We start from the raw sequence: 12,974 nt of genomic DNA on the forward strand, positions 1-12,974 counted from the left end.
ATAAAGGTATAGGTACTAAATTTCATCATTCTTTCCTTCTATCTCTTCTTTAATCATATTTTTCTCTTCCATGACTTCACACATTCTTATAGACTAAATTTCTTGTTCTGTTTATAGCTTTCTTATTTTTTCTTGAAGTGTACCATTATTTTCTAATAGTTCTTTGATTTCCTCATCCAATTCATCTAAATTACTTTATGAATGGATGTCTTCAATTGTTTCTTCAATGTATAGTTTTTCATTCATTTGTATTGCAAGATCTTTTCTTCTTTTCAAGGATTGAGAGAGTTGCTCCTTTGCTTTCTTGAGTTCTCCAATAGCCAATTCCAAATCCAGCTTTTTATTCTCAATAGCCTTGTCAGGTTTGAATAGCTCCATAGCCTCTAATATTTTTTGAAGCTGTTAAGATTCTTTCCTTGAGAACCACAAAGATTTGATACCAATTGTTGGAAATATATATGATAGACTAAGTTACTAAGAGGAGATGGGTGAATCAACAACCAATAAAATTCAATCTTTTATTACCAATTAATCCTTCATGTGTATTATGATCTAATTGCATGCATGAAAAATTAAAACCATTAAAAATTTCTTAACTCTTTGACACGCAATATGGTGACAAAGAAACCTTCCAAATAGAAAGTAAAACTAGAGTGGGGATGATACTCGTAAGCTTTAGTACTATATTTATAAAAGTTTTCCTGTTAAGGCTTACAATGATCACTTATGTTGATCTGCACTATTAGGAGCAATAAGGACTGGTAGGTCCACATTGCAAAATGATTTACAAACATACAATGAAGTATGTACTTAGTAAAGAGATTTACAAAAGACTGTTAAGTATACCTTGTGAAAGGATTTACTGATCCACCTATTAGGATGAAACAATGGCTGATCTATGATCTGCAACTTGCTTTACTAAATGAGATTTCTTTGAGTTTAATGATCACCTTGCTGTGATAGAAAAATATTTGATGCTCCTTATATTGTTGTAGCCTTTTACTTCACACTTCTACTCTTCAAATCCACATTATGATTATCTCATATATTTCATACCTTTGGATATATTGCATATATACCAATCCAATTTTCAAATCAAAAAAGTTAGCTATAGTACAAGTATACACAAAATATACAAAGTCAGCCCAACTGTAGGAACTCAGGTTCTAAGGACTAGCTCGGTGAGGTTCTGATACTAGGAATCTACTATCAATGCTTGGCATTGTCATGCACTGAGTAGATATAGAAGCTTTGTCCATACTAATCACTTCCAAGTAGTTTGAACTTAGCCTACATTGGTGACTCAGTGAATACTACAAAACTCAACATATAAATTGAATCACTTGATTCACACTGCATAGCTTGGTCAATGCTATCACTATGAGCTCAGTATAAATTGAATCTCTTGGTTAACACTAAGTGGCTTGGTCAACATTGGATTCACATCATTGTAACTGCAAACTCAATAAGCACTGCACAACTCAGTTTGCACTAAGAAACTCATTAAACACTAAGATGCTTGGTTTACACTAATGATCATTATCTTGGTAGAAATTGCTCAGTGCAAATTGAATACTAATCCTTGAACTTGATAGAAACTTTAGAGCTCGAGAGAATCTGAAATGCTTGGTTAACACTATTAACTATACAATAAGCTTGGTAGATACTATCTATTTGAATAAGTGTGTGTCACTAATAAAAAATTTGACTTCAATGTCAACAACTTCTACTTAGGATCATGCCATAGCTTTTAGGGATGTCTACCACTAGACTAGTAAGTTTAGCCTTTTGGAAGGTTATGCATGAAGGGCAACTTGAGCATCTTTAATATCTCCAAGGAAGCACACTTTTTTTGCATCCATTGAATAATATCTACCAGAAGTTTTAGTCAGTGGAAGTCATAAATATTTTGTTACATAAGCATGTATTACATTATCAGAGGCTCCTGAATCTATGATACAATTACTCAATCTATTTCCATCGATGAACAAGGAAATGTAGAAGGTATCTAGTTTCTCATTTGGGCATGTGGCTAAGATAAGAGGTTCTTCTTCTTTAAACAACTTAGAGAGTGTGAAATTTTCATCATTCAAAGAAGTTCCACAAGTGCTAGCTTCATAATGATGATCAACATTAGCATTAATATTAACAAGACTTGCATCTTTACTATTACAATGCTCAACTAATCTTTTCAATTAATCAAGATGATAATTTAGGTAATCCAATGGAAATATTTGGAATTTTACCTCTTCATAGTATCATATGATGTCAAAAGAGTTATCAAATTGGCCTTTGTGCTCCTTTTTTGAAGTTAAAGTTGAATTTCATAGCTTTTTTCTCTAAGGGTTTTGGGTAAATTCAAGTGTCAATGTCTTGAGTTTGTGTCTAGATTAGCCTTAAGGAACTTCTGCTCTCATCTATCCCTTTGTATGTACTTAGGTGGACATTCAAAGAAATATAATACATTTTTTCATATGAGGTGATTGGGAAAGGGAGGGTAAGTTTATGCATTTTCCATGTGAGAGGGAAGTTATTCAGAAACCCTAACTCTATGATCAAGTGTTTCATTGGAGGCATAATACAGGTAGAATGGAGAGATCACAAGCATATTCAGAAGAAATGGCAATAAAGAACATGAGAAATGAGGCTAAAAGATGATATGAAAATCATAGGAACACCATGGAAAACTAGAGAAATTGGATCAAATGTAGGAGAAGCAGATAAATTCTCATAAATAGTAAAAGTACCTGATCAAAGGTGGTATGAATTTCTTTGAAATTAAACTCACAACTCATATTTAATCTAATTGCCTACGTTGCAAGGTTGACAAGTCAAATGGCTTAGAGATTAAGTTCAGATTGTTAGATGAAGACTAGATTGATGGATAGTATTTTAAGATGGAATTATAATTGACCTTAGAGATGTATCTTCCTAACCATCAAATCAAAAGAAAATCTATGCTTTTTGTGATGTCTCTATGGAGAGTTTTGTGAAGAATAACCAAAGTGACATAATGATAGCATGACACATGGAGATAGTGGGACCTAAATTAGCTATAGGTTGTAAAAATGAATGCATTAGATTAAGTTGTCTAGATGGTATGCTCAGGTTGGTTAAAATATTTGATTTTCAAAAAAGGTTATCTCTTTATAAATTGTCAGATCAAAAGAAGATCCATGACTATCGTTATGTTGCTTTCAAAAGTTTCTTGATTATAAATTATGGTGATATAGCATCATAACAACATGTTTCCCTATGGGCCATTTCCTTTTGTAGCTGATATGGTTGTCAGATGAAGTGCCAAGTGTCATCATTTGATTGGTTTTATACAAAACAAATCTAGGTTCTTAGGAAAGCCTTTTCACTATTGATCTATGTACTAATCGGTGGTTTTCACTATGTCGCTATAAAAAGTTGCATGATTGAAAAGGGTAAAATCACAAACCTGTATCACCATTTTGTAAAGGAAAAGGCTAACAAAAGTATATATGTTCACCTTCAATAATGTAAAACTAGTATTATTATTTAGAATTTGAAAATGAATTAAACTAATAAAATGTGTATAAATGGTTGAAGTAGAGGATTGTAATTTTTAATAATTCTTTGCAATTATAAATGACATATTTCACTAATTTTTTATAGATAAATTTTTAGTTGCTAAAAATGCTAAAAATTAGGGGTTCAGTTCCCACCACAAAACTATATGGAAATAAACTTATTTCCATTTGAACTTAGACTATGTGATGGATAATGCTTATATCTAGAATATTCAAAAATAAAAAATTGACTTAGACCTATATTTTCTCTTTTATAGTGATTAAAATTTCAACTCATGTGAAATCAATAGTTCTCATCTCCCACCACATTTTTCAAAACAACTATATTCTAACCAGTAGAAAAATTATACATTTTGAAAGTGGACTCTCTCCTCTAGAACACCATATAATTTTTAATTTTTTTAATATGATTTAATATATTTTTCTCTGAAAATTGACATATTTTCAAGTGCTAGAATATGTGCTTGTAGAATTTTTAAATTACAATATACTATATCTAATTAGAACGCTATAAACTCTATATGAGAATATTCTTTACTTTGAGCTCTATAAAATGGTATTTTTATTTTACTAAAAAAGTATCATAACAAATAGTAAGATTTATTGAAATGTCAGATTTTCTAAAATAATATTTTTATTTTAGTAATTGATTACAAACTAGTATAAAACATGCATTTAATAGAAATTTCCGATTGGAAAAGTGTAAGACTATATATAACTTAGCTAGAATAAATTTATTTAGATCATATGTTTAAGAATTTTTTCTTTTTGGATAGAAATAATCAAATTTTGTCATTTTGATAAGTCAGCCTAAAAGGTGACACATCTTTGTACTTTTACCCACAATCATGGTGACATAGCCAAAAAGCAACACGTATTCTTTTGGGCCCATCACATTCCATGAGACATAGTCAGAACCTAGTCACGAAGGGCCATGAAGCAAAGCAATCCATGTTAGATACTCCAAGAAATAGAAAATTGCCACATGTTTGCCATGATGTGCATAGCTAGAAAGTGGACTCACATCGCAAAGTAAAAAAATGGTTAAGATCTTTTATTTCCACCATCAGATAAAATGTAGATCGATGCTCATCATTATGTTGCTATGAAATTTTTCCTAAAGTGACATAATGATAGAATGAAATGTGTACATGGAGGGACCTACGAAGGAAATTATAAAGGAATTTTTTTATGTTTCAATTGTGATCATTCATTTAAGATTGATTGTCGCAATTCAAAGCTATTGTGACCATTATAATATGAATTATATTGACTTGGTGTGAAATAATAGAATACAAAGAATTAAAGATTTCTACAGGATATTTTGAAGTTCTAGGTGTTGGCTCCTGATTTAACAGTGTTTAAACAACCAAGTATGCAAGGAAAGAATGCATCTATGAGTAGCTATCTCCAATAATGGATACAGTTCACCAAGAACCTAGGCCAACTATAAGGCTATACTCCTGCACTTCAGGCTCTATAAAACCTAGGCGGGTGGACCTATAGATTCTTTATATGGTACCAGTTATCAAAGCATACACTGAATCTATACTTAACTAGGAATACAAGCATGAAATAGCTAAGAACATAACTCATGAAACCGGCAAGCTAAGTGCAGGTTAACATTGAATATCTTTCAACATAAAAGGGAAAATTGATTTAGTATGTTGATAACAACAAGACTCAAGTATGATCAATAGAACTTAATCATCCTATCTCTAACCAGTGCCTTCTCTATTGGGTAATTAAAATGAATTACAACAGTACATCTCTTGGAAAGCTCTGACATAATTCCTACATCAAGATCCTTGATCTATCTTTCACCTTGTGAATAGACATCTACTTCATATTTGAATCTCATGCTTAGCCAATCCTTTCATGAAATCAGTAAAACCTATGATAAACACCAAACAATTACATGGCTCTTTGTTCCATAAGCAAGATATTTCAATCACATGCATCACTAAGTGAGATGCAATCTAATCTATGGTCTTTGATCACAAACTAGAAAAGATTATAGATCCACAAACAAGAGACAAGATTCAAGCTAAATTTGAAACCATTGCTACTCTTTATTTTCTTTCCTTGAAACCAAATACATGAAATGTATAGAAATAACTCATAGATCACCTAACAGAATAGACCTATCTGCATAAAACATAAAATATTGTTCAATACAATAGAGAAATGTTGGGTGTGTGGCTTTCACAGCTTGAGTAGAGCTCCAAGAACTAGAAAATAGAAAACCAACCAACAACCTTAAGGTGGAACTATAATAGAAAGATATAGACAAAGATGAATTCTTGGATCTGATATGCAACTAACATCTGTCCACTTGAAATTCCCTTTCATAGCAACTCAACAACCTCTTTCTTCTCTCTTCCATCTTGATTTGATCTACTTTTTATCATTACTATTGTTGATCTAAGAAATAACTCCATTGAAATGATGAAACCTTAATAAGTCATCAAAATATCAGATTACTTACTAAAATGCTAGGTAAAATTTGAGCTTTTATTGAATGAATATGAACAAATTTGACCCTAACTGCATTTCCACTGCCTTTTAACCATACCTAGGTCATCACCATGCTAGGAATAATTTCTAAACTTCCATACTTGAACATAGTTGCAAAAGGGAACCTGATTAAAAACCTTGTGTAGAATGAATCAGTGGCATCCTATGCTAAAACCAACCCCAAAATCAGAAACTTTAGGTTTTCATGATTCTGATAGTATATTGGAGTGCTAGTTTTTGACAAAATTCACCCTAGATATAGCACTCTGAAGTTTAAACCTCTGCTCATGGCTCCACACAAAAGCATAAAATTGAAAAATTTAAATATTCTATAGTTTAAACTACAGAAAATTTATAATTTGAAACCAAAAATTTATTCAATTGTAGACTAGACGTAAATGTGCACATCAATATTTGGATATTTTAAATTTTTGAACTCTTTTGTACCCTTCAACCATTCAGAATATGACACTTGTCATCACCTCATAGGCCTATCCTATGGGTGAGTGCCACGTCTCACTTTTTTACTGGCTCTAAACTCTAGTGAGACCCACATTTCATACTGACTCTCCTTCCACATCATCACCAAGTCACCAACACCACATTAGTGTCGCTACCTCACTATGGCTAGCTGGTGAGCATCTTCACTTGGTGAGATAGTGACGATCATCGAATCATCCACATGGTGCCATCTCATAGCCTGGAATCTACATCAGCATCTCAGTCACTACTTGGCTGCCACTTGTCCTTCAATCATTCCTTGATTGCAACTACACGTGGGACCCACAGGCTTATTCAAATTTCACTAGATTTTGGAGATTTTTTGACAACTCACTACCTCGCTAGCTAGATTTTTTGAAATTTCCTAGCTATCAAAGTAGCAAGGTGCCAGATTTTTGAATTTTCTGGCAACCTCATATTTGCTGATGTCATTGACTTTGATTGTGTGCTTGTTTAAAATTATGCTTTGACTACGTCTAACTAGTCGAGTCAGATGAGTGGGGCCCTTGCACGAGGCTTCACCTTTTAAAAGGCACTTCACTTAATTTACAACTCATTTTGTGTGTTGTTATATTTAAAAGACAAAAGTCTCTCAATAGTGAAAATGTGGGATAAGAGGTTTAATGTTTTCATACACTATTTACACATTTTTTATGGTTTCTTGATCTTTCAAAACTATGAGTTTCTCGACTTCTTAGATATGGCTTTGCATCAGGTCCTTTGTGTGACCTGACAATCAACTTTAAATGCTTCTTGTCTAGATATTGTTTTGTGCAATCTAGACCCCATAATAATCCAATCCCCCATTTTGTGTTTGGAGGAAGACTTGAATGCTTTGAAGGATCCGACCAAAGCACATCAGTAGGAATCAAGTTCAAACACTCCCACAGTGGATCAAGAACTACCCTCCAAGCTTTGGCTAATTCATCTAGAGAACCAAGCTTTAACTCTTTGGAATCTAGGCCTGAGACAAACTCACATCCCTTCTTTCCCCTTGATCCTTTTAATGAAGGTGGCAACTCCACATTGTGAAAAATTCCTCCATGTACAGTGTAAACACAACCAGCAATGATAGATGCTAAAGGAAGTCCTTCAAAGTAGCCTAAACATTTATGATAAATATGTCTACCTTGATCACCATATTTGGCCATCACGTCCTGCAAAAAACCATAGGCAGAGGTGCAAAATTTTGATTCGTGATTCCCACAGAGGAGAAATACTCTATGAGGTAGAAAAATCTTTCTTGAGAATCTCGTTTGTTTTTCATTTTTCCTTCATAGGCATTTTCTTTAAAATTTGCAAGCTTGGCTTTTCTTTCAGCGGCTTCTTCTCACGTTGGCTTCAACCTTAGTGTGAGCTTTTTCTTTTGTTTGTTGGTGGCTTGCTTTGTCATAGCTGTGGATTCCATTGAAGATGACTTCATTTGATTGGGAATCGATCATGAGAGTGATCAATTAACCTTTGCTTCAAAGGTATTTCAAGATTCAACTCTGCCCTACTACATTGCCTATAGCCTTCATCACTTATTATAGCATGATCTTCTTTATAGCTTCCCATTACCTTTAAACTTCATTGGAGATTTTTTCTTCAGTGTGGGACTCCATTGTAATCATATGTTGCCTCTGCTACTTACTCACTATTTTCCTTATTTCAATTGGCATGAGCAAGCTCTTAAAACTAGCTTCAAATTGCCATGAGCCTTTTATCAATGTGAGCTCCCTTGACTTTGACCATGGCTCCCATGCCATATGAAGGCATGGATTACTTTTTAAAATGTGAGGATGCCTCTTCGAAGCCAGTTCCTCTCCTTTTCCTCCCAAACTGAAACATTTTCATAACCAACCAAGACCATGACAATTTTACAGGAAAAAATAGAAAAGGTAGCTAAGAACGTGTAAGTCCACAAATCAACTCAAGAAATTAAAGCCTTTTCCATAATCATTTGACAAATTCTAGAGCTGATACATGCAAAAAATTTGGAATAAGTCAGATTTTGCTATCAAAGAAAAGAGGCCTAAATGACACTGCCGAGTTATGAAGCACTAAAGTTGAATGCAAAAATTTTCTCATAAAGTAATGAGTTAATGTATTCCATTGATGAATAGTCAATGATCATTCCATTCCATAAGTGAGAGCTCTTGGCTGAAGCATCAATGCAATTTCAAGCTCATATCTTCTTTGGACCCTTTCAAGAACTATTGGAAAAGTCACGCCCACAACAGGCATGCCTTGTTACTTGATCAAATAGTTTAGTTCCTCAATAAATAAATAAATAATTCCTTTCATAATACTTGATGCCATGAAGTTTTACACACTATTTCTTTTAAAATCAAGCACCTCAAAGCTTTCTTGTTATGGTGTGTAGAGGAATTTTATTTATCAATCAAATATGACCAACATTGTATAAAACTTTAGACCTTGTGGTTATCAAATTTGCTTCATCACTTTGAAAATTGAGGCACTCACTCTAGCTTCATTATTTTCATTCTGAGGCTTACTTTGTCTGATGGAATCAATCAGAATTTTTTGTTTTTGTTTTCAAACAACTAGACATTCAAATTGATCCATCGACCTTCTCAGACTGACTAAAATCCAATTCAAGCACTAACTGATCTTTAAAACTCATTTTAACTCTTTAAATCTAATTGTCACTTTTGTACCAAGAGGTCCTTTAGCTGGCCTTAAATATTGATCTAAACACCTCAACAAGTTTTGAAATCTAGCACACTAAATCTCTATTTTGGATTCTTGCACGTTGTTGAATCTCATCTCATGATGAGTTTGGGGTCAAAAGATATGTGTTATCAAAGTTGACCTCTCAAAATCATTTGTAGACAAACATGTCAAAAAACACTAAATTGGGTTTGGAATTGGCTTCAAAAAGTGGGCAAATGGACACTTGGGAGGACGAAAACTGGGATGTTGATTCTCTATCACAAGGTGAATATAGATCTGAAATTTGAGCTCATGATGGATTATGGGACAAATTTGGCAGAGGTGCAAAGCCACCTAGATTTGCAAGAGAGTGAACACTAGTAAAATATCATTTTTTGCAAATGGAATGACCTTGGTAAAGTGTGAAGACAGATTCCTCAAGGCTTGAAAACTGAAAAACTTGTAGTATTTTTAGAGGAAAACATAGGGGTATGATCCATTCGATCTCACCAATCATGGATCTAGAGATAAGACATCAAAAAAGGGGTACAAATCAATCTGCAAATACTGACACCAGTATAAAGATAGAAATTCCATATGGAATCGCATTTGAAAACTTATCAAATGGATTTTTCAAGACATAAAAATTGAAACATAAGAAGTCTTTGTCATCTACCATGCAACGTAAAAAGAATTTCAACATTTTGGTCAACTAGTCAAAATTTATAGCACATCAAACAAGGCCTCCTAGAATTATGTGCAATGTGCACCAGCATGAAAATAGCAAATGACCAACTTTGAGGGATTCAAAACCTAGTCAAACAGACTCAAAATGACTCAAAATCTGAAACATAGGCTCTCAGGTATGGATATTAGGTACTCCCAATGTGGCAGGTCATGACATATTTTTGGGTGCGAGATATTTAGTTGCAAACATAGCCTCTTGTCGCTGTTTGACACTTGGGGTAAAATGCAAATTTGGAAAATGCTCAAAACAAGATGTTATGGAATAGCTCAGAATGGCAATTTAACATCATGGAACACATAGATGCATTAAATAAAAGGTCTTAGAAGCATTGAACACCTCTTGGACCTCAAAAGTACAGCTAGGTACGAATGCATTAAAAAGCATTTATACGGTTCAATTTCTTCAAATAGATGCTCAAAATGAGAATGCAATTTTGAGTGCCAACAGTGGCTATATCTGGGGATGCATGTTCCTTGCGGGCATGGAAAGGATTCATATCTCTGGGAGAAGTAGACCACACGCCTAAACTTTAAAAACTTCTCTCGAACAACTTTATTGAAAGCAAGGAAACTACTACACCTACTATCTACAAACATTGCCCCCGGGCCACTAAAATTAGCAAAAAATTTTACCTCTATCATATATTTTATTTTCATTCACATCTTCATGAGGTAAACTATGATTATCATTCTCCTTTGTTTCACCAATTAGATCAGCATATTGAAACAAATTACTTGGCAAAACAAAACAACTTCCTTCATTTACATAATGCATACATACATTAGCATTAGCCTCTACCTCATGCTCATTATGAGAAAAAAAATCTGCATGCTTATAAGTACACAAATTGAACTGAGAATCAAAATCCAATGATGATTCATGCATGTTGATTGGAAACACAAAAACTTCATAATCTACATCATTCACCAAGTTGTATGTACCAAAGACTTGCAACTCACCTTGTGTCTCCCAATGCAAAGAGTATTTGGAATCTGATTGTTTCCTACTTGTAGTCGTATCATTCACTAAATCAGATTCATCTTTTGTTGAAACCTCTTCACATTCTTCAACCAACTGATTAGTTACCAAGCATGAAAACTCATTCTAAAAGTGATGATCTACATTATGCTGATCACAATCATTTTCTTCATCTAACTAAATGTTAGAATAAACCTTGAACTTATCTTTACAAGACTTATCAACATATAAAGAAAATCCATATTCAGATTGACAACACACACTATACTCCTTTTCATCATATGAAACATCAAAACAATGTTTAGCAAGATCAACATAAAAAGAATCTGAAACAACATTAAACTTCCCTTCATTAACATTCCCTGCATCCAACAAATCATCATGTGCAAAGAAATTTGAGTTATTGTCATCTACACCTCCAAAATCTAATAAGGATTATTTGGATTCCACATCTCTTTCTACATCAAAATTTGGGGAATTGATTTAATTGAATGAGAAAGTATTATGAGAGAAAATATGAAGATCCTTATAAATATTTACATGATTTTCAAACTCACGAGCCAACAATTCTGAGATTTCAATGGAGCTCAAGAAGATTGCCTCACAAATATTCTCTTGACTATGGTTATCATCTAGATAACATGAAGAACTTACAACAATAGGATCCTTAGTGTAACAATCTGGAAAATTAGTATCATTACAACATTCATTCTTATCATAGCAACCACTACCCCTACTACTGTCATAACTTTCTTCAACTTCATATTTACTGTAACAAAATTTATGTTGTCCTTCATATCAATCTTTTTTATGTTGATTGCAATTACCTGATTCATTAACATTTGAATCAACCTCTTCACATTCGAAAGACAGATTATCTTGCTCTATGGACTCATTGTATTCATTACCACCCTGACTTTCAACACACTCATTATCATCAAGAGACATAACATGAAATCTGTAATCATCATCTTCCATCTCCTGAATGAATCTTTCAATTTGTAAAAATCTTTTTAATCTTATAGATGCTGGCCAGTTGACTGAATTGAGTACTAGAACCTCAAGGAAAACACTAGGCAGGGAAGATTCCTCAAGTCTACAATGAAAAGACATCTTACTGATTACTGACTTAAGCCTTAAATAACATTTTTTGGCACTTAAACCTTGAGTACTTCCTACTTAAATTCTTATAAGATTGACAATCCTTTTGTAAACCATTCTATTCAACATAGCAATGTTATTATTCACAATTTCCAAACTCTCAAAGTTTGGCAAACTAATCTCAGATCTGAGATCTAACTCCATTATAGAACAAAATTTCTACCTCTTATTTCTAGTTCTGAAAATCACTTAATAGAGGCAACCAGTTTTAACAATTTTTTTACTTCCATGAAAAGAAAACATGAAAACCAAAATACCTCAAGTGCTGGTAATAAACCTTGATCTATTGATTTGGCATAGGTGCAAGACTGAAAATCCTTTACACCACTGTTAAAACTTTTTAGAGTCACCACCTCTTTACAAGAAGAATATAATAATCACTGATATGATCCACTTTTTACATTTCAATTCCTTATAACAACAAATTGCAAACATCACTTTAAAACTTATCAAGAATTTAAAACTTCCTTTTCAAGATACTACCAAAAGCTTTAGATCTGCCCATACAACTGAAAATCCTTCAAATTTTAGCAATGAAATCAACTAGGAACAACTGGTATAGAGATATGAGAGTTTCCACTCACATTTTGTGAGAAATAAAACATAATATGTCACTTGACAAATTTGAACTAGACCTTCAATGTAGGAGAAACTTGCAAATCATTAACACCTTGAAAAGAAAATACACTTTATAAACCAATTCCTGACTCTGAACTATTCTCAATAGTACTTGCAAACTAAACTGATTGAAGATAGACTTATGTGTTGGAAATAATCTAGACTAACAAGGTTACTGAGAGGGGAGGGGTGAATTAGTAACCCTAAAACTTTAATTCAATTCTGTATAATAACACATT

The 12,974-nt window shown here is 33.2% G+C and overlaps 1 pseudogene; it reads right to left on the reverse strand.

The window, feature by feature from the left end:
- Window positions 1–7,204: 7,204 nt before the first annotated feature.
- On the reverse strand, window positions 7,205–8,132 carry LOC149576958 (serine/threonine-protein phosphatase 7 pseudogene; annotated as a pseudogene).
- Between the last annotated feature and the right edge of the window lie 4,842 nt (window positions 8,133–12,974).

The sequence above is a fragment of the Cupressus sempervirens genome, chromosome 1 (genome assembly GCF_028749045.1).
Source record: "Cupressus sempervirens isolate cs-2001-9-10 chromosome 1, ASM2874904v1, whole genome shotgun sequence".
NCBI classification, from domain to species: domain Eukaryota; kingdom Viridiplantae; phylum Streptophyta; class Pinopsida; order Cupressales; family Cupressaceae; genus Cupressus; species Cupressus sempervirens.